This window comes from Lissotriton helveticus, chromosome 12 (assembly GCF_964261635.1).
Source record: "Lissotriton helveticus chromosome 12, aLisHel1.1, whole genome shotgun sequence".
In the NCBI taxonomy this organism is placed as follows: Eukaryota; Metazoa; Chordata; class Amphibia; order Caudata; family Salamandridae; genus Lissotriton; species Lissotriton helveticus.
Window position 1 is genome coordinate 716,562,805 of NC_136073.1, and position 23,119 is coordinate 716,585,923.

Sequence of the window (23,119 nt, forward strand, 5' to 3'; positions counted from 1 at the left end):
TTTATTTTTGAACGTCAGTTCACATTTGTAGGTAGCTCATCAGTTTAAGAGCTAAAATTAGCATGTTTAAAGTGATTTTCATGCTTCCAGGGGCCCGGGAAGTGAATTAAATACCATTTGGAGGCATTTAATGTTCAAGCAAAAACAGGTGATTTTTGACAAAAGAGATAACACCCCCCCATTACGTCATGCTTCAGAAAGGTGAAAAATGGTCTGTTTTCAAATGTTTTATTTTTGAACGTCAGTTCACATTTGTAGGTAGATCATCAGTTTTAGAGCTAAAATTAGCATGTTGAAAGTGATTTTCATGCTTCCAGGGGCCCGGGAAGTGAATTAAATACCATTTGGAGGCATTTAATGTTCAAGCAAAAACAGGTGATTTTTGACAAAAGAGATAACACCCCACCATTACGTCATGCTTCAGAAAGGTGAAAAATGGTCCGTTTTCAAATGTTTTATTTTTGAACGTCAGTTCACATTTGTAGGTAGATCATCAGTTTTAGAGCTAAAATTAGCATGTTTAAAGTGATTTTCATCCTTCCAGGGGCCCGGGAAGTGAATTAAATACCATTTGGAGGCATTTAATATTCAAACAAAAACAGGTGATTTTTGACAAAAGAGATAACACCCCCCCCCATTACGTCATGCTTCAGAAAGGTGAAAAATGGTCCATTTTCAAATGTTTTATTTTTGAACGTCAGTTCACATTTGTAGGTAGATCATCAGTTTAAGAGCTAAAATTAGCATGTTTAAAGTGATTTTCATGCTTCCAGGGGCCCGGGAAGTGAATTAAATACCATGTGGAGGCATTTAATGTTCAAGAAAAAACAAGTGATTTTTGACAAAAGAGATAACACCCCCCATTAGGTCATGCTTCAGAAAGGTGAAAAATGGTCCATTTTCAAATGTTTTATTTTTGAACGTCAGTTCACATTTGTAGGTAGATCATCAGTTTTAGAGCTAAAATTAGCATGTTTAAAGCGATTTTCATGCTTCCAGGGGCCCGGGAAGTGAGTTAAATACCATTTGGAGGCATTTAATGTTCAAGCAAAAACAGGTGATTTTTGACAAAAGAGATAACACCCCCCCCCATTACGTCATGCTTCAGAAAGGTGAAAAATGGTCCGTTTTGAAATGTTTTATTTTAGAACGTCAGTTCACATTTGTAGGTAGATCATCAGTTTTAGAGCTAAAATTAGCATGTTTAAAGTGATTTTCATGCTTCCAGGGGCCCGGGAAGTGAATTAAATACCATTTGGAGGCATTTAATGTTCAAGCAAAAACAGTTGATTTTTGACAAAAGAGATAACACCCCCCCATTACGTCATGCTTCAGAAAGGTGAAAAATGGTCCGTTTTGAAATGTTTTATTTTTGAACGTCAGTTCACATTTGTAGGTAGATCATCAGTTTAAGAGCTAAAATTAGCATGTTTAAACTGATTTTCATGCTTCCAGGGGCCCGGGAAGTGAATTAAATACCATTTGGAGGCATTTAATGTTCAAGCAAAAACAGGTGATTTTTGACAAAAGAGATAACACCCCCCCATTACGTCATGCTTCAGAAAGGTGAAAAATGGTCTGTTTTCAAATGTTTTATTTTTGAACGTCAGTTCACATTTGTAGGTAGATCATCAGTTTTAGAGCTAAAATTAGCATGTTGAAAGTGATTTTCATGCTTCCAGGGGCCCGGGAAGTGAATTAAATATCATTTGGAGGCATTTAATGTTCAAGCAAAAACAGGTGATTTTTGACAAAAGAGATAACACCCCACCATTACGTCATGCTTCAGAAAGGTGAAAAATGGTCCGTTTTCAAATGTTTTATTTTTGAACGTCAGTTCACATTTGTAGGTAGATCATCAGTTTTAGAGCTAAAATTAGCATGTTTAAAGTGATTTTCATCCTTCCAGGGGCCCGGGAAGTGAATTAAATACCATTTGGAGGCATTTAATATTCAAACAAAAACAGGTGATTTTTGACAAAAGAGATAACACCCCCCCCATTACGTCATGCTTCAGAAAGGTGAAAAATGGTCCATTTTCAAATGTTTTATTTTTGAACGTCAGTTCACATTTGTAGGTAGATCATCAGTTTAAGAGCTAAAATTAGCATGTTTAAAGTGATTTTCATGCTTCCAGGGGCCCGGGAAGTGAATTAAATACCATGTGGAGGCATTTAATGTTCAAGAAAAAACAAGTGATTTTTGACAAAAGAGATAACACCCCCCATTAGGTCATGCTTCAGAAAGGTGAAAAATGGTCCATTTTCAAATGTTTTATTTTTGAACGTCAGTTCACATTTGTAGGTAGATCATCAGTTTTAGTGCTAAAATTAGCATGTTTAAAGCGATTTTCATGCTTCCAGGGGCCCGGGAAGTGAGTTAAATACCATTTGGAGGCATTTAATGTTCAAGCAAAAACAGGTGATTTTTGACAAAAGAGATAACACCCCCCCCCATTACGTCATGCTTCAGAAAGGTGAAAAATGGTCCGTTTTGAAATGTTTTATTTTAGAACGTCAGTTCACATTTGTAGGTAGATCATCAGTTTTAGAGCTAAAATTAGCATGTTTAAAGTGATTTTCATGCTTCCAGGGGCCCGGGAAGTGAATTAAATACCATTTGGAGGCATTTAATGTTCAAGCAAAAACAGGTGATTTTTGACAAAAGAGATAACACCCCCCCATTACGTCATGCTTCAGAAAGGTGAAAAATGGTCTGTTTTCAAATGTTTTATTTTTGAACGTCAGTTCACATTTGTAGGTAGATCATCAGTTTTAGAGCTAAAATTAGCATGTTGAAAGTGATTTTCATGCTTCCAGGGGCCCGGGAAGTGAATTAAATACCATTTGGAGGCATTTAATGTTCAAGCAAAAACAGGTGATTTTTGACAAAAGAGATAACACCCCACCATTACGTCATGCTTCAGAAAGGTGAAAAATTGTCAGTTTTCAAATGTTTTATTTTTGAACGTCAGTTCACATTTGTAGGTAGATCATCAGTTTTAGAGCTAAAATTAGCATGTTTAAAGTGATTTTCATGCTTCAAGGGGCCCGGGAAGTGAATTAAATACCATTTGGAGGCATTTAATGTTCAAGCAAAAACAGGTGATTTTTGACAAAAGAGATAACACCCCCCCATTACGTCATGCTTCAGAAAGGTGAAAAATGGTCCGTTTTCAAATGTTTTATTTTTGAACGTCAGTTCACATTTGTAGGTAGATCATCAGTTTAAGAGGTAAAATTAGCATGTTTAAAGTGATTTTCATGCTTCCAGGGGCCCGGGAAGTGAATTAAATACCATTTGGAGGCATTTAATGTTCAAGCAAAAACAGGTGATTTTTGACAAAAGAAATAACACCCCCCCATTACGTCATGCTTCAGAAAGGTGAAAAATGGTCCGTTTTCAAATGTTTTATTTTTGAACGTCAGTTCACATTTGTAGGTAGATCATCAGTTTTAGAGCTAAAATTTGCATGTTTAAAGTGATTTTCATGCTTCCAGGGGCCCGGGAAGTGAATTAAATACCATTTGGAGGCATTTAATGTTCAAGCAAAAACAGGTGATATTTGACAAAAGAGATAACACCCCCCCATTACGTCATGCTTCAGAAAGGTGAAAAATGGTCCGTTTTCAAATGTTTTATTTTTGAACGTCAGTTCACATTTGTAGGTAGATCGTCAGTTTTAGAGCTAAAATTTGTATGTTGAAAGTGATTTTCATGCTTCCAGGGGCCCGGGAAGTGAATTAAATACCATTTGGAGGCATTTAATGTTCAAGCAAAAACAGGTGATTTTTGACAAAAGAGATAACACCCCCCCCATTACGTCATGCTTCAGAAAGGTGAAAAATTGTCTGTTTTCAAATGTTTTATTTTTGAACGTCAGTTCACATTTGTAGGTAGATTATCAGTTTAAGAGCTAAAATTAGCATGTTTAAAGCGATTTTAATGCTTTCAGGGGCCCGGGAAGTGAATTAAATACCATTTGGAGGCATTTAATGTTCAAGCAAAAACAGGTGATTTTTGACAAAAGAGATAACACCCCCCCATTACGTCATAATTCAGAAAGGTGAAAAATGGTCCGTTTTCAAATGTTTTATTTTTGAACGTCAGTTCACATTTGTAGGTAGATCATCAGTTTTAGAGCTAAAATTAGCATGTTTAAAGCGATTTTCATGCTTCCAGGGGCCCGGGAAGTGAGTTAAATACCATTTGGAGGCATTTAATGTTCAAGCAAAAACAGGTGATTTTTGACAAAAGAGATAACACCCCCCCCCCCATTACGTCATGCTTCAGAAAGGTGAAAAATGGTATGTTTTGAAATGTTTTATTTTAGAACATCAGTTCACATTTGTAGGTAGATCATCAGTTTTAGAGCTAAAATTAGCATGTTTAAAGTGATTTTCATGCTTCCAGGGGCCCGGGAAGTGAATTAAATACCATTTGGAGGCATTTAATGTTCAAGCAAAAACAGTTGATTTTTGACAAAAGAGATAACACCCCCCCATTACGTCATGCTTCAGAAAGGTGAAAAATGGTCCGTTTTGAAATGTTTTATTTTAGAACGTCAGTTCACATTTGTAGGTAGATCATCAGTTTTAGAGCTAAAATTAGCATGTTTAAAGTGATTTTCATGCTTCCAGGGGCCCGGGAAGTGAATTAAATACCATTTGGAGGCATTTAATGTTCAAGCAAAAACAGGTGATTTTTGACAAAAGAGATAACACCCCCCCATTACGTCATGCTTCAGAAAGGTGAAAAATGGTCCATTTTCAAATGTTTTATTTTTGAACGTCAGTTCACATTTGTAGGTAGATCGTCAGTTTTAGAGCTAAAATTTGTATGTTGAAAGTGATTTTCATGCTTCCAGGGGCCCGGGAAGTGAATTAAATACCATTTGGAGGCATTTAATGTTCAAGCAAAAACAGGTGATTTTTGACAAAAGAGATAACACCCCCCCCATTACGTCATGCTTCAGAAAGGTGAAAAATTGTCTGTTTTCAAATGTTTTATTTTTGAACGTCAGTTCACATTTGTAGGTAGATTATCAGTTTAAGAGCTAAAATTAGCATGTTTAAAGCGATTTTAATGCTTTCAGGGGCCCGGGAAGTGAATTAAATACCATTTGGAGGCATTTAATGTTCAAGCAAAAACAGGTGATTTTTGACAAAAGAGATAACACCCCCCCATTACGTCATAATTCAGAAAGGTGAAAAATGGTCCGTTTTCAAATGTTTTATTTTTGAACGTCAGTTCACATTTGTAGGTAGATCATCAGTTTTAGAGCTAAAATTAGCATGTTTAAAGCGATTTTCATGCTTCCAGGGGCCCGGGAAGTGAGTTAAATACCATTTGGAGGCATTTAATGTTCAAGCAAAAACAGGTGATTTTTGACAAAAGAGATAACACCCCCCCCCCCCATTACGTCATGCTTCAGAAAGGTGAAAAATGGTCCGTTTTGAAATGTTTTATTTTAGAACGTCAGTTCACATTTGTAGGTAGATCATCAGTTTTAGAGCTAAAATTAGCATGTTTAAAGTGATTTTCATGCTTCCAGGGGCCCGGGAAGTGAATTAAATACCATTTGGAGGCATTTAATGTTCAAGCAAAAACAGTTGATTTTTGACAAAAGAGATAACACCCCCCCATTACGTCATGCTTCAGAAAGGTGAAAAATGGTCCGTTTTGAAATGTTTTATTTTAGAACGTCAGTTCACATTTGTAGGTAGATCATCAGTTTTAGAGCTAAAATTAGCATGTTTAAAGTGATTTTCATGCTTCCAGGGGCCCGGGAAGTGAATTAAATACCATTTGGAGGCATTTAATGTTCAAGCAAAAACAGGTGATTTTTGACAAAAGAGATAACACCCCCCCATTACGTCATGCTTCAGAAAGGTGAAAAATGGTCCGTTTTCAAATGTTTTATTTTTGAACGTCAGTTCACATTTGTAGGTAGATCATCAGTTTAAGAGCTAAAATTAGCATGTTTAAAGTGATTTTCATGCTTCCAGGGGCCCGGGAAGTGAATTAAATACCATTTGGAGGCATTTAATGTTCAAGCAAAAACAGGTGATTTTTGACAAAAGAGATAACACTCCCCCATTACGTCATGCTTCAGAAAGGTGAAAAATGGTCCGTTTTCAAATGTTTTATTTTTGAACGTCAGTTCACATTTGTAGGTAGATCATCAGTTTTAGAGCTAAAATTTGCATGTTTAAAGTGATTTTCATGCTTCCAGGGGACCGGGAAGTGAATTAAATACCATTTGGAGGCATTTAATGTTCAAGCAAAAACAGGTGATATTTGACAAAAGAGATAACACACCCCCATTACGTCATGCTTCAGAAAGGTGAAAAATGGTCCGTTTTCAAATGTTTTATTTTTGAACGTCAGTTCACATTTGTAGGTAGATCGTCAGTTTTAGAGCTAAAATTTCTATGTTGAAAGTGATTTTCATGCTTCCAGGGGCCCGGGAAGTGAATTAAATACCATTTGGAGGCATTTAATGTTCAAGCAAAAACAGGTGATTTTTGACAAAAGAGATAACACCCCCCAATTACGTCATGCTTCAGAAAGGTGAAAAATGGTCCGTTTTCAAATGTTTTATTTTTGAACGTCAGTTCACATTTGTAGGTAGATCATCAGTTTTAAAACTAAAATTAGCATGTTTAAAGTGATTTTCATGCTTCCAGGGGCCCGGGAAGTGAATTAAATACCATTTGGAGGCATTTAATGTTCAAGCAAAAACAGGTGATTTTTGACAAAAGAGATAACACCCCCCCCATTACGTCATGATTCAGAAAGGTGAAAAATGGTCCGTTTTCAAATGTTTTATTTTTGAACGTCAGTTCACATTTGTAGGTAGATCATCAGTTTAAGAGCTAAAATTAGCATGTTTAAAGTGATTTTCATGCTTCCAGGGGCCCGGGAAGTGAATTAAATACCATTTGGAGGCATTTAATGTTCAAGCAAAAACAGGTGATTTTTGACAAAAGAGATAACACCCCCCCATTACGTCATGCTTCAGAAAGGTGAAAAATGGTCTGTTTTCAAATGTTTTATTTTTGAACGTCAGTTAACATTTGTAGGTAGATCATCAGTTTTAGAGCTAAAATTAGCATGTTGAAAGTGATTTTCATGCTTCCAGGGGCCCGGGAAGTGAATTAAATACCATTTGGAGGCATTTAATGTTCAAGCAAAAACAGGTGATTTTTGACAAAAGAGATAACACCCCACCATTACGTCATGCTTCAGAAAGGTGAAAAATTGTCAGTTTTCAAATGTTTTATTTTTGAACGTCAGTTCACATTTGTAGGTAGATCATCAGTTTAAGAGCTAAAATTAGCATGTTTAAAGTGATTTTCATGCTTCCAGGGGCCCGGGAAGTGAATTAAATACCATTTGGAGGCATTTAATGTTCAAGCAAAAACAGGTGATTTTTGACAAAAGAGATAACACCCCCCCATTACGTCATGCTTCAGAAAGGTGAAAAATGGTCCGTTTTCAAATGTTTTATTTTTGAACGTCAGTTCACATTTGTAGGTAGATCATCAGTTTTAGAGCTAAAATTTGCATGTTTAAAGTGATTTTCATGCTTCCAGGGGCCCGGGAAGTGAATTAAATACCATTTGGAGGCATTTAATGTTCAAGCAAAAACAGGTGATATTTGACAAAAGAGATAACACCCCCCCATTACGTCATGCTTCAGAAAGGTGAAAAATGGTCCGTTTTCAAATGTTTTATTTTTGAACGTCAGTTCACATTTGTAGGTAGATCGTCAGTTTTAGAGCTAAAATTTGTATGTTGAAAGTGATTTTCATGCTTCCAGGGGCCCGGGAAGTGAATTAAATACCATTTGGAGGCATTTAATGTTCAAGCAAAAACAGGTGATTTTTGACAAAAGAGATAACACCCCCCCCATTACGTCATGCTTCAGAAAGGTGAAAAATAGTCTGTTTTCAAATGTTTTATTTTTGAACGTCAGTTCACATTTGTAGGTAGATTATCAGTTTAAGAGCTAAAATTAGCATGTTTAAAGCGATTTTAATGCTTTCAGGGGCCCGGGAAGTGAATTAAATACCATTTGGAGGAATTTAATGTTCAAGCAAAAACAGGTGATTTTTGACAAAAGAGATAACACCCCCCCATTACGTCATAATTCAGAAAGGTGAAAAATGGTCCGTTTTCAAATGTTTTATTTTTGAACGTCAGTTCACATTTGTAGGTAGATCATCAGTTTTAGAGCTAAAATTAGCATGTTTAAAGTGATTTTCATCCTTCCAGGGGCCCGGGAAGTGAATTAAATACCATTTGGAGGCATTTAATATTCAAACAAAAACAGGTGATTTTTGACAAAAGAGATAACACCCCCCCATTACGTCATGCTTCAGAAAGGTGAAAAATGGTCCATTTTCAAATGTTTTATTTTTGAACGTCAGTTCACATTTGTAGGTAGATCATCAGTTTAAGAGCTAAAATTAGCATGTTTAAAGTGATTTTCATGCTTCCAGGGGCCCGGGAAGTGAATTAAATACCATGTGGAGGCATTTAATGTTCAAGAAAAAACAAGTGATTTTTGACAAAAGAGATAACACCCCCCATTACGTCATGCTTCAGAAAGGTGAAAAATGGTCCATTTTCAAATGTTTTATTTTTGAACGTCAGTTCACATTTGTAGGTAGATCATCAGTTTTAGAGCTAAAATTAGCATGTTTAAAGCGATTTTCATGCTTCCAGGGGCCCGGGAAGTGAGTTAAATACCATTTGGAGGCATTTAATGTTCAAGCAAAAACAGGTGATTTTTGACAAAAGAGATAACACCCCCCCCCATTACGTCATGCTTCAGAAAGGTGAAAAATGGTCCGTTTTGAAATGTTTTATTTTAGAACGTCAGTTCACATTTGTAGGTAGATCATCAGTTTTAGAGCTAAAATTAGCATGTTTAAAGTGATTTTCATGCTTCCAGGGGCCCGGGAAGTGAATTAAATACCATTTGGAGGCATTTAATGTTCAAGCAAAAACAGTTGATTTTTGACAAAAGAGATAACACCCCCCCATTACGTCATGCTTCAGAAAGGTGAAAAATGGTCCGTTTTGAAATGTTTTATTTTAGAACGTCAGTTCACATTTGTAGGTAGATCATCAGTTTTAGAGCTAAAATTAGCATGTTTAAAGTGATTGTCATGCTTCCAGGGGCCCGGGAAGTGAATTAAATACCATTTGGAGGCATTTAATGTTCAAGCAAAAACAGGTGATTTTTGACAAAAGAGATAACACCCCCCCATTACGTCATGCTTCAGAAAGGTGAAAAATGGTCCGTTTTCAAATGTTTTATTTTTGAACGTCAGTTCACATTTGTAGGTAGATCATCAGTTTAAGAGCTAAAATTAGCATGTTTAAAGTGATTTTCATGCTTCCAGGGGCCCGGGAAGTGAATTAAATACCATTTGGAGGCATTTAATGTTCAAGCAAAAACAGGTGATTTTTGACAAAAGAGATAACACCCCCCCATTACGTCATGCTTCAGAAAGGTGAAAAATGGTCCGTTTTCAAATGTTTTATTTTTGAACGTCAGTTCACATTTGTAGGTAGATCATCAGTTTTAGAGCTAAAATTTGCATGTTTAAAGTGATTTTCATGCTTCCAGGGGACCGGGAAGTGAATTAAATACCATTTGGAGGCATTTAATGTTCAAGCAAAAACAGGTGATATTTGACAAAAGAGATAACACCCCCCCATTACGTCATGCTTCAGAAAGGTGAAAAATGGTCCGTTTTCAAATGTTTTATTTTTGAACGTCAGTTCACATTTGTAGGTAGATCGTCAGTTTTAGAGCTAAAATTTGTATGTTGAAAGTGATTTTCATGCTTCCAGGGGCCCGGGAAGTGAATTAAATACCATTTGGAGGCATTTAATGTTCAAGCAAAAACAGGTGATTTTTGACAAAAGAGATAACACCCCCCAATTACGTCATGCTTCAGAAAGGTGAAAAATGGTCCGTTTTCAAATGTTTTATTTTTGAACGTCAGTTCACATTTGTAGGTAGATCATCAGTTTTAAAACTAAAATTAGCATGTTTAAAGTGATTTTCATGCTTCCAGGGGCCCGGGAAGTGAATTAAATACCATTTGGAGGCATTTAATGTTCAAGCAAAAACAGGTGATTTTTGACAAAAGAGATAACACCCCCCCCATTACGTCATGATTCAGAAAGGTGAAAAATGGTCCGTTTTCAAATGTTTTATTTTTGAACGTCAGTTCACATTTGTAGGTAGATCATCAGTTTAAGAGCTAAAATTAGCATGTTTAAAGTGATTTTCATGCTTCCAGGGGCCCGGGAAGTGAATTAAATACCATTTGGAGGCATTTAATGTTCAAGCAAAAACAGGTGATTTTTGACAAAAGAGATAACACCCCCCCATTACGTCATGCTTCAGAAAGGTGAAAAATGGTCCGTTTTCAAATGTTTTATTTTTGAACGTCAGTTCACATTTGTAGGTAGATCATCAGTTTTAGAGCTAAAATTAGCATGTTGAAAGTGATTTTCATGCTTCCAGGGGCCCGGGAAGTGAATTAAATACAATTTGGAGGCATTTAATGTTCAAGCAAAAACAGGTGATTTTTGACAAAAGAGATAACACCCCACCATTACGTCATGCTTCAGAAAGGTGAAAAATGGTCCGTTTTCAAATGTTTTATTTTTGAACGTCAGTTCACATTTGTAGGTAGATCATCAGTTTTAGAGCTAAAATTAGCATGTTTAAAGTGATTTTCATCCTTCCAGGGGCCCGGGAAGTGAATTAAATACCATTTGGAGGCATTTAATATTCAAACAAAAACAGGTGATTTTTGACAAAAGAGATAACACCCCCCCATTACGTCATGCTTCAGAAAGGTGAAAAATGGTCCATTTTCAAATGTTTTATTTTTGAACGTCAGTTCACATTTGTAGGTAGATTATCAGTTTAAGAGCTAAAATTAGCATGTTTAAAGTGATTTTCATGCTTCCAGGGGCCCGGGAAGTGAATTAAATACCATGTGGAGGCATTTAATGTTCAAGAAAAAACAAGTGATTTTTGACAAAAGAGATAACACCCCCCATTACGTCATGCTTCAGAAAGGTGAAAAATGGTCCATTTTCAAATGTTTTATTTTTGAACGTCAGTTCACATTTGTAGGTAGATCATCAGTTTTAGAGCTAAAATTAGCATGTTTAAAGCGATTTTCATGCTTCCAGGGGCCCGGGAAGTGAGTTAAATACCATTTGGAGGCATTTAATGTTCAAGCAAAAACAGGTGATTTTTGACAATAGAGATAACACCCCCCCCATTATGTCATGCTTCAGAAAGGTGAAAAATGGTCCGTTTTGAAATGTTTTATTTTAGAACGTCAGTTCACATTTGTAGGTAGATCATCAGTTTTAGAGCTAAAATTAGCATGTTTAAAGTGATTTTCATGCTTCCAGGGGCCCGGGAAGTGAATTAAATACCATTTGGAGGCATTTAATGTTCAAGCAAAAACAGTTGATTTTTGACAAAAGAGATAACACCCCCCCATTACGTCATGCTTCAGAAAGGTGAAAAATGGTCCGTTTTGAAATGTTTTATTTTAGAACGTCAGTTCACATTTGTAGGTAGATCATCAGTTTTAGAGCTAAAATTAGCATGTTTAAAGTGATTTTCATGCTTCCAGGGGCCCGGGAAGTGAATTAAATACCATTTGGAGGCATTTAATGTTCAAGCAAAAACAGGTGATTTTTGACAAAAGAGATAACACCCCCCCATTACGTCATGCTTCAGAAAGGTGAAAAATGGTCCGTTTTCAAATGTTTTATTTTTGAACGTCAGTTCACATTTGTAGGTAGATCATCAGTTTAAGAGCTAAAATTAGCATGTTTAAAGTGATTTTCATGCTTCCAGGGGCCCGGGAAGTGAATTAAATACCATTTGGAGGCATTTAATGTTCAAGCAAAAACAGGTGATTTTTGACAAAAGAGATAACACCCCCCATTACGTCATGCTTCAGAAAGGTGAAAAATGGTCCGTTTTCAAATGTTTTATTTTTGAACGTCAGTACACATTTGTAGGTAGATCATCAGTTTTAGAGCTAAAATTTGCATGTTTAAAGTGATTTTCATGCTTCCAGGGGACCGGGAAGTGAATTAAATACCATTTGGAGGCATTTAATGTTCAAGCAAAAACAGGTGATATGTGACAAAAGAGATAACACACCCCCATTACGTCATGCTTCAGAAAGGTGAAAAATGGTCCGTTTTCAAATGTTTTATTTTTGAACGTCAGTTCACATTTGTAGGTAGATCGTCAGTTTTAGAGCTAAAATTTGTATGTTGAAAGTGATTTTCATGCTTCCAGGGGCCCGGGAAGTGAATTAAATACCATTTGGAGGCATTTAATGTTCAAGCAAAAACAGGTGATTTTTGACAAAAGAGATAACACCCCCCAATTACGTCATGCTTCAGAAAGGTGAAAAATGGTCCGTTTTCAAATGTTTTATTTTTGAACGTCAGTTCACATTTGTAGGTAGATCATCAGTTTTAAAACTAAAATTAGCATGTTTAAAGTGATTTTCATGCTTCCAGGGGCCCGGGAAGTGAATTAAATACCATGTGGAGGCATTTAATGTTCAAGAAAAAACAAGTGATTTTTGACAAAAGAGATAACACCCCCCATTACGTCATGCTTCAGAAAGGTGAAAAATGGTCCATTTTCAAATGTTTTATTTTTGAACGTCAGTTCACATTTGTAGGTAGATCATCAGTTTTAGAGCTAAAATTAGCATGTTTAAAGCGATTTTCATGCTTCCAGGGGCCCAGGAAGTGAGTTAAATACCATTTGGAGGCATTTAATGTTCAAGCAAAAACAGGTGATTTTTGACAAAAGAGATAACACCCCCCCCCATTACGTCATGCTTCAGAAAGGTGAAAAATGGTCCGTTTTGAAATGTTTTATTTTAGAACGTCAGTTCACATTTGTAGGTAGATCATCAGTTTTAGAGCTAAAATTAGCATTTTTAAAGTGATTTTCATGCTTCCAGGGGCCCGGGAAGTGAATTAAATACCATTTGGAGGCATTTAATGTTCAAGCAAAAACAGTTGATTTTTGACAAAAGAGATAACACCCCCCCATTACGTCATGCTTCAGAAAGGTGAAAAATGGTCCGTTTTGAAATGTTTTATTTTAGAACGTCAGTTCACATTTGTAGGTAGATCATCAGTTTTAGAGCTAAAATTAGCATGTTTAAAGTGATTTTCATGCTTCCAGCGGCCCGGGAAGTGAATTAAATACCATTTGGAGGCATTTAATGTTCAAGCAAAAACAGGTGATTTTTGACAAAAGAGATAACACCCCCCCATTACGTCATGCTTCAGAAAGGTGAAAAATGGTCCGTTTTCAAATGTTTTATTTTTGAACGTCAGTTCACATTTGTAGGTAGATCATCAGTTTAAGAGCTAAAATTAGCATGTTTAAAGTGATTTTCATGCTTCCAGGGGCCCGGGAAGTGAATTAAATACCATTTGGAGGCATTTAATGTTCAAGCAAAAACAGGTGATTTTTGACAAAAGAGATAACACCCCCCCATTACGTCATGCTTCAGAAAGGTGAAAAATGGTCCGTTTTCAAATGTTTTATTTTTGAACGTCAGTTCACATTTGTAGGTAGATCATCAGTTTTAGAGCTAAAATTTGCATGTTTAAAGTGATTTTCATGCTTCCAGGGGACCGGGAAGTGAATTAAATACCATTTGGAGGCATTTAATGTTCAAGCAAAAACAGGTGATATTTGACAAAAGAGATAACACCCCCCCATTACGTCATGCTTCAGAAAGGTGAAAAATGGTCCGTTTTCAAATGTTTTATTTTTGAACGTCAGTTCACATTTGAAGGTAGATCGTCAGTTTTAGAGCTAAAATTTGTATGTTGAAAGTGATTTTCATGCTTCCAGGGGCCCGGGAAGTGAATTAAATACCATTTGGAGGCATTTAATGTTCAAGCAAAAACAGGTGATTTTTGACAAAAGAGATAACACCCCCCAATTACGTCATGCTTCAGAAAGGTGAAAAATGGTCCGTTTTCAAATGTTTTATTTTTGAACGTCAGTTCACATTTGTAGGTAGATCATCAGTTTTAAAACTAAAATTAGCATGTTTAAAGTGATTTTCATGCTTCCAGGGGCCCGGGAAGTGAATTAAATACCATTTGGAGGCATTTAATGTTCAAGCAAAAACAGGTGATTTTTGACAAAAGAGATAACACCCCCCCCATTATGTCATGATTCAGAAAGGTGAAAAATGGTCCGTTTTCAAATGTTTTATTTTTGAACGTCAGTTCACATTTGTAGGTAGATCATCAGTTTAAGAGCTAAAATTAGCATGTTTAAAGTGATTTTCATGCTTCCAGGGGCCCAGGAAGTGAATTAAATACCATTTGGAGGCATTTAATGTTCAAGCAAAAACAGGTGATTTTTGACAAAAGAGATAACACCCCCCCATTACGTCATGCTTCAGAAAGGTGAAAAATGGTCCGTTTTCAAATGTTTTATTTTTGAACGTCAGTTCACATTTGTAGGTAGATCATCAGTTTTAGAGCTAAAATTAGCATGTTGAAAGTGATTTTCATGCTTCCAGGGGCCCGGGAAGTGAATTAAATACAATTTGGAGGCATTTAATGTTCAAGCAAAAACAGGTGATTTTTGACAAAAGAGATAACACCCCACCATTACGTCATGCTTCAGAAAGGTGAAAAATGGTCCGTTTTCAAATGTTTTATTTTTGAACGTCAGTTCACATTTGTAGGTAGATCATCAGTTTTAGAGCTAAAATTAGCATGTTTAAAGTGATTTTCATCCTTCCAGGGGCCCGGGAAGTGAATTAAATACCATTTGGAGGCATTTAATATTCAAACAAAAACAGGTGATTTTTGACAAAAGAGATAACACCCCCCCATTACGTCATGCTTCAGAAAGGTGAAAAATGGTCCATTTTCAAATGTTTTATTTTTGAACGTCAGTTCACATTTGTAGGTAGATCATCAGTTTAAGAGCTAAAATTAGCATGTTTAAAGTGATTTTCATGCTTCCAGGGGCCCGGGAAGTGAATTAAATACCATGTGGAGGCATTTAATGTTCAAGAAAAAACAAGTGATTTTTGACAAAAGAGATAACACCCCCCATTACGTCATGCTTCAGAAAGGTGAAAAATGGTCCATTTTCAAATGTTTTATTTTTGAACGTCAGTTCACATTTGTAGGTAGATCATCAGTTTTAGAGCTAAAATTAGCATGTTTAAAGCGATTTTCATGCTTCCAGGGGCCCGGGAAGTGAGTTAAATACCATTTGGAGGCATTTAATGTTCAAGCAAAAACAGGTGATTTTTGACAATAGAGATAACACCCCCCCCATTATGTCATGCTTCAGAAAGGTGAAAAATGGTCCGTTTTGAAATGTTTTATTTTAGAACGTCAGTTCACATTTGTAGGTAGATCATCAGTTTTAGAGCTAAAATTAGCATGTTTAAAGTGATTTTCATGCTTCCAGGGGCCCGGGAAGTGAATTAAATACCATTTGGAGGCATTTAATGTTCAAGCAAAAACAGTTGATTTTTGACAAAAGAGATAACACCCCCCCATTACGTCATGCTTCAGAAAGGTGAAAAATGGTCCGTTTTGAAATGTTTTATTTTAGAACGTCAGTTCACATTTGTAGGTAGATCATCAGTTTTAGAGCTAAAATTAGCATGTTTAAAGTGATTTTCATGCTTCCAGGGGCCCGGGAAGTGAATTAAATACCATTTGGAGGCATTTAATGTTCAAGCAAAAACAGGTGATTTTTGACAAAAGAGATAACACCCCCCCATTACGTCATGCTTCAGAAAGGTGAAAAATGGTCCGTTTTCAAATGTTTTATTTTTGAACGTCAGTTCACATTTGTAGGTAGATCATCAGTTTAAGAGCTAAAATTAGCATGTTTAAAGTGATTTTCATGCTTCCAGGGGCCCGGGAAGTGAATTAAATACCATTTGGAGGCATTTAATGTTCAAGCAAAAACAGGTGATTTTTGACAAAAGAGATAACACCCCCCCATTACGTCATGCTTCAGAAAGGTGAAAAATGGTCCGTTTTCAAATGTTTTATTTTTGAACGTCAGTACACATTTGTAGGTAGATCATCAGTTTTAGAGCTAAAATTTGCATGTTTAAAGTGATTTTCATGCTTCCAGGGGACCGGGAAGTGAATTAAATACCATTTGGAGGCATTTAATGTTCAAGCAAAAACAGGTGATATGTGACAAAAGAGATAACACACCCCCATTACGTCATGCTTCAGAAAGGTGAAAAATGGTCCGTTTTCAAATGTTTTATTTTTGAACGTCAGTTCACATTTGTAGGTAGATCGTCAGTTTTAGAGCTAAAATTTGTATGTTGAAAGTGATTTTCATGCTTCCAGGGGCCCGGGAAGTGAATTAAATACCATTTGGAGGCATTTAATGTTCAAGCAAAAACAGGTGATTTTTGACAAAAGAGATAACACCCCCCAATTACGTCATGCTTCAGAAAGGTGAAAAATGGTCCGTTTTCAAATGTTTTATTTTTGAACGTCAGTTCACATTTGTAGGTAGATCATCAGTTTTAAAACTAAAATTAGCATGTTTAAAGTGATTTTCATGCTTCCAGGGGCCCGGGAAGTGAATTAAATACCATTTGGAGGCATTTAATGTTCAAGCAAAAACAGGTGATTTTTGACAAAAGAGATAACACCCCCCCCATTACGTCATGATTCAGAAAGGTGAAAAATGGTCCGTTTTCAAATGTTTTATTTTTGAACGTCAGTTCACATTTGTAGGTAGATCATCAGTTTAAGAGCTAAAATTAGCATGTTTAAAGTGATTTTCATGCTTCCAGGGGCCCGGGAAGTGAATTAAATACCATTTGGAGGCATTTAATGTTCAAGCAAAAACAGGTGATTTTTGACAAAAGAGATAACACCCCCCAATTACGTCATGCTTCAGAAAGGTGAAAAATGGTCCGTTTTCAAATGTTTTATTTTTGAACGTCAGTTCACATTTGTAGGTAGATCATCAGTTTTAAAACTAAAATTAGCATGTTTAAAGTGATTTTCATGCTTCCAGGGGCCCGGGAAGTGAATTAAATACCATTTGGAGGCATTTAATGTTCAAGCAAAAACAGGTGATTTTTGACAAAAGAGATAACACCCCCCCCATTACGTCATGATTCAGAAAGGTGAAAAATGGTCCGTTTTCAAATGTTTTATTTTTGAACGTCAGTTCACATTTGTAGGTAGCTCATCAGTTTAAGAGCTAAAAATAGCATGTTTAAAGTGATTTTCATGCTTCCAGGGGCCCGGGAAGTGAATTAAATACCATTTGGAGGCATTTAATGTTCAAGCAAAAACAGGTGATTTTTGACAAAAGAGATAACACCCCCCCATTACGTCATGCTTCAGAAAGGTGAAAAATGGTCTGTTTTCAAATGTTTTATTTTTGAACGTCAGTTCACATTTGTAGGTAGATCATCAGTTTTAGAGCTAAAATTAGCATGTTGAAAGTGATTTTCATGCTTCCAGGGGCCCGGGAAGTGAATTAAATACCATTTGGAGGCATTTAATGTTCAAGCAAAAACAGGTGATTTTTGACAAAAGAGATAACACCCCACCATTACGTCATGCTTCAGAAAGGTGAAAAATGGTCCGTTTTCAAATGTTTTATTTTTGAACGTCAGTTCACATTTGTAGGTAGATCATCAGTTTTAGAGCTAAAATTAGCATGTTTAAAGTGATTTTCATCCTTCCAGGGGCCCGGGAAGTGAATTAAATACCATTTGGAGGCATTTAATATTCAAACAAAAACAGGTGATTTTTGACAAAAGAGATAACACCCCCCATTACGTCATGCTTCAGAAAGGTGAAAAATGGTCCATTTTCAAATGTTTTATTTTTGAACGTCAGTTCACATTTGTAGGTAGATCATCAGTTTAAGAGCTAAAATTAGCATGTTTAAAGTGATTTTCATGCTTCCAGGGGCCCGGGAAGTGAATTAAATACCATGTGGAGGCATTTAATGTTCAAGAAAAAACAAGTGATTTTTGACAAAAGAGATAACACCCCCCATTAGGTCATGCTTCAGAAAGGTGAAAAATGGTCCATTTTCAAATGTTTTATTTTTGAACGTCAGTTCACATTTGTAGGTAGATCATCAGTTTTAGAGCTAAAATGAGCATGTTTAAAGCGATTTTCATGCTTCCAGGGGCCCGGGAAGTGAGTTAAATACCATTTGGAGGCATTTAATGTTCAAGCAAAAACAGGTGATTTTTGACAAAAGAGATAACACCCCCCCCCATTACGTCATGCTTCAGAAAGGTGAAAAATGGTCCGTTTTGAAATGTTTTATTTTAGAACGTCAGTTCACATTTGTAGGTAGATCATCAGTTTTAGAGCTAAAATTAGCATGTTTAAAGTGATTTTCATGCTTCCAGGGGCCCGGGAAGTGAATTAAATACCATTTGGAGGCATTTAATGTTCAAGCAAAAACAGTTGATTTTTGACAAAAGAGATAACACCCCCCCATTACGTCATGCTTCAGAAAGGTGAAAAATGGTCCGTTTTGAAATGTTTTATTTTAGAACGTCAGTTCACATTTGTAGGTAGATCATCAGTTTTAGAGCTAAAATTAGCATGTTTAAAGTGATTTTCATGCTTCCAGGGGCCCGGGAAGTGAATTAAATACCATTTGGAGGCATTTAATGTTCAAGCAAAAACAGGTGATTTTTGACAAAAGAGATAACACCCCCCAATTACGTCATGCTTCAGAAAGGTGAAAAATGGTCCGTTTTCAAATGTTTTATTTTTGAACGTCAGTTCACATTTGTAGGTAGATCATCAGTTTTAAAACTAAAATTAGCATGTTTAAAGTGATTTTCATGCTTCCAGGGGCCCGGGAAGTGAATTAAATACCATTTGGAGGCATTTAATGTTCAAGCAAAAACAGGTGATTTTTGACAAAAGAGATAACACCCCCCCCATTACGTCATGATTCAGAAAGGTGAAAAATGGTCCGTTTTCAAATGTTTTATTTTTGAACGTCAGTTCACATTTGTAGGTAGATCATCAGTTTAAGAGCTAAAATTAGCATGTTTAAAGTGATTTTCATGCTTCCAGGGGCCCGGGAAGTGAATTAAATACCATTTGGAGGCATTTAATGTTCAAGCAAAAACAGGTGATTTTTGACAAAAGAGATAACACCCCCCAATTACGTCATGCTTCAGAAAGGTGAAAAATGGTCCGTTTTCAAATGTTTTATTTTTGAACGTCAGTTCACATTTGTAGGTAGATCATCAGTTTTAAAACTAAAATTAGCATGTTTAAAGTGATTTTTATGCTTCCAGGGGCCCGGGAAGTGAATTAAATACCATTTGGAGGCATTTAATGTTCAAGCAAAAACAGGTGATTTTTGACAAAAGAGATAACACCCCCCCCATTACGTCATGATTCAGAAAGGTGAAAAATGGTCCGTTTTCAAATGTTTTATTTTTGAACGTCAGTTCACATTTGTAGGTAGCTCATCAGTTTAAGAGCTAAAATTAGCATGTTTAAAGTGATTTTCATGCTTCCAGGGGCCCGGGAAGTGAATTAAATACCATTTGGAGGCATTTAATGTTCAAGCAAAAACAGGTGATTTTTGACAAAAGAGATAACACCCCCCCATTACGTCATGCTTCAGAAAGGTGAAAAATGGTCTGTTTTCAAATGTTTTATTTTTGAACGTCAGTTCACATTTGTAGGTAGATCATCAGTTTTAGAGCTAAAATTAGCATGTTGAAAGTGATTTTCATGCTTCCAGGGGCCCGGGAAGTGAATTAAATACCATTTGGAGGCATTTAATGTTCAAGCAAAAACAGGTGATTTTTGACAAAAGAGATAACACCCCACCATTACGTCATGCTTCAGAAAGGTGAAAAATGGTCCGTTTTCAAATGTTTTATTTTTGAACGTCAGTTCACATTTGTAGGTAGATCATCAGTTTTAGAGCTAAAATTAGCATGTTTAAAGTGATTTTCATCCTTCCAGGGGCCCGGGAAGTGAATTAAATACCATTTGGAGGCATTTAATATTCAAACAAAAACAGGTGATTTTTGACAAAAGAGATAACACCCCCCCATTACGTCATGCTTCAGAAAGGTGAAAAATGGTCCATTTTCAAATGTTTTATTTTTGAACGTCAGTTCACATTTGTAGGTAGATCATCAGTTTAAGAGCTAAAATTAGCATGTTTAAAGTGATTTTCATGCTTCCAGGGGCCCGGGAAGTGAATTAAATACCATGTGGAGGCATTTAATGTTCAAGAAAAAACAAGTGATTTTTGACAAAAGAGATAACACCCCCCATTAGGTCATGCTTCAGAAAGGTGAAAAATGGTCCATTTTCAAATGTTTTATTTTTGAACGTCAGTTCACATTTGTAGGTAGATCATCAGTTTTAGAGCTAAAATTAGCATGTTTAAAGCGATTTTCATGCTTCCAGGGGCCCGGGAAGTGAGTTAAATACCATTTGGAGGCATTTAATGTTCAAGCAAAAACAGGTGATTTTTGACAAAAGAGATAACACCCCCCCCATTACGTCATGCTTCAGAAAGGTGAAAAATGGTCCGTTTTGAAATGTTTTATTTTAGAACGTCAGTTCACATTTGTAGGTAGATCATCAGTTTTAGAGCTAAAATTAGCATGTTTAAAGTGATTTTCATGCTTCCAGGGGCCCGGGAAGTGAATTAAATACCATTTGGAGGCATTTAATGTTCAAGCAAAAACAGTTGATTTTTGACAAAAGAGATAACACCCCCCCATTACGTCATGCTTCAGAAAGGTGAAAAATGGTCCGTTTTGAAATGTTTTATTTTAGAACGTCAGTTCACATTTGTAGGTAGATCATCAGTTTTAGAGCTAAAATTAGCATGTTTAAAGTGATTTTCATGCTTCCAGGGGCCCGGGAAGTGAATTAAATACCATTTGGAGGCATTTAATGTTCAAGCAAAAACAGGTGATTTTTGACAAAAGAGATAACACCCCCCATTACGTCATGCTTCAGAAAGGTGAAAAATGGTCCGTTTTCAAATGTTTTATTTTTGAACGTCAGTTCACATTTGTAGGTAGATCATCAGTTTAAGAGCTAAAATTAGCATGTTTAAAGTGATTTTCATGCTTCCAGGGGCCCGGGAAGTGAATTAAATACCATTTGGAGGCATTTAATGTTCAAGCAAAAACAGGTGATTTTTGACAAAAGAGATAACACCCCCCATTACGTCATGCTTCAGAAAGGTGAAAAATGGTCTGTTTTCAAATGTTTTATTTTTGAACGTCAGTTCACATTTGTAGGTAGATCATCAGTTTTAGAGCTAAAATTAGCATGTTGAAAGTGATTTTCATGCTTCCAGGGGCCCGGGAAGTGAATTAAATACAATTTGGAGGCATTTAATGTTCAAGCAAAAACAGGTGATTTTTGACAAAAGAGATAACACCCCACCATTACGTCATGCTTCAGAAAGGTGAAAAATGGTCCGTTTTCAAATGTTTTATTTTTGAACGTCAGTTCACATTTGTAGGTAGATCATCAGTTTTAGAGCTAAAATTAGCATGTTTAAAGTGATTTTCATCCTTCCAGGGGCCCGGGAAGTGAATTAAATACCATTTGGAGGCATTTAATATTCAAACAAAAACAGGTGATTTTTGACAAAAGAGATAACACCCCCCCATTACGTCATGCTTCAGAAAGGTGAAAAATGGTCCATTTTCAAATGTTTTATTTTTGAACGTCAGTTCACATTTGTAGGTAGATCATCAGTTTAAGAGCTAAAATTAGCATGTTTAAAGTGATTTTCATGCTTCCAGGGGCCCGGGAAGTGAATTAAATACCATGTGGAGGCATTTAATGTTCAAGAAAAAACAAGTGATTTTTGACAAAAGAGATAACACCCCCCATTACGTCATGCTTCAGAAAGGTGAAAAATGGTCCATTTTCAAATGTTTTATTTTTGAACGTCAGTTCACATTTGTAGGTAGATCATCAGTTTTAGAGCTAAAATTAGCATGTTTAAAGCGATTTTCATGCTTCCAGGGGCCCGGGAAGTGAGTTAAATACCATTTGGAGGCATTTAATGTTCAAGCAAAAACAGGTGATTTTTGACAATAGAGATAACACCCCCCCCATTATGTCATGCTTCAGAAAGGTGAAAAATGGTCCGTTTTGAAATGTTTTATTTTAGAACGTCAGTTCACATTTGTAGGTAGATCATCAGTTTTAGAGCTAAAATTAGCATGTTTAAAGTGATTTTCATGCTTCCAGGGGCCCGGGAAGTGAATTAAATACCATTTGGAGGCATTTAATGTTCAAGCAAAAACAGTTGATTTTTGACAAAAGAGATAACACCCCCCCATTACGTCATGCTTCAGAAAGGTGAAAAATGGTCCGTTTTGAAATGTTTTATTTTAGAACGTCAGTTCACATTCGTAGGTAGATCATCAGTTTTAGAGCTAAAATTAGCATGTTTAAAGTGATTTTCATGCTTCCAGGGGCCCGGGAAGTGAATTAAATACCATTTGGAGGCATTTAATGTTCAAGCAAAAACAGGTGATTTTTGACAAAAGAGATAACACCCCCCATTACGTCATGCTTCAGAAAGGTGAAAAATGGTCCGTTTTCAAATGTTTTATTTTTGAACGTCAGTACACATTTGTAGGTAGATCATCAGTTTTAGAGCTAAAATTTGCATGTTTAAAGTGATTTTCATGCTTCCAGGGGACCGGGAAGTGAATTAAATACCATTTGGAGGCATTTAATGTTCAAGCAAAAACAGGTGATATGTGACAAAAGAGATAACACACCCCCATTACGTCATGCTTCAGAAAGGTGAAAAATGGTCCGTTTTCAAATGTTTTATTTTTGAACGTCAGTTCACATTTGTAGGTAGATCGTCAGTTTTAGAGCTAAAATTTGTATGTTGAAAGTGATTTTCATGCTTCCAGGGGCCCGGGAAGTGAATTAAATACCATTTGGAGGCATTTAATGTTCAAGCAAAAACAGGTGATTTTTGACAAAAGAGATA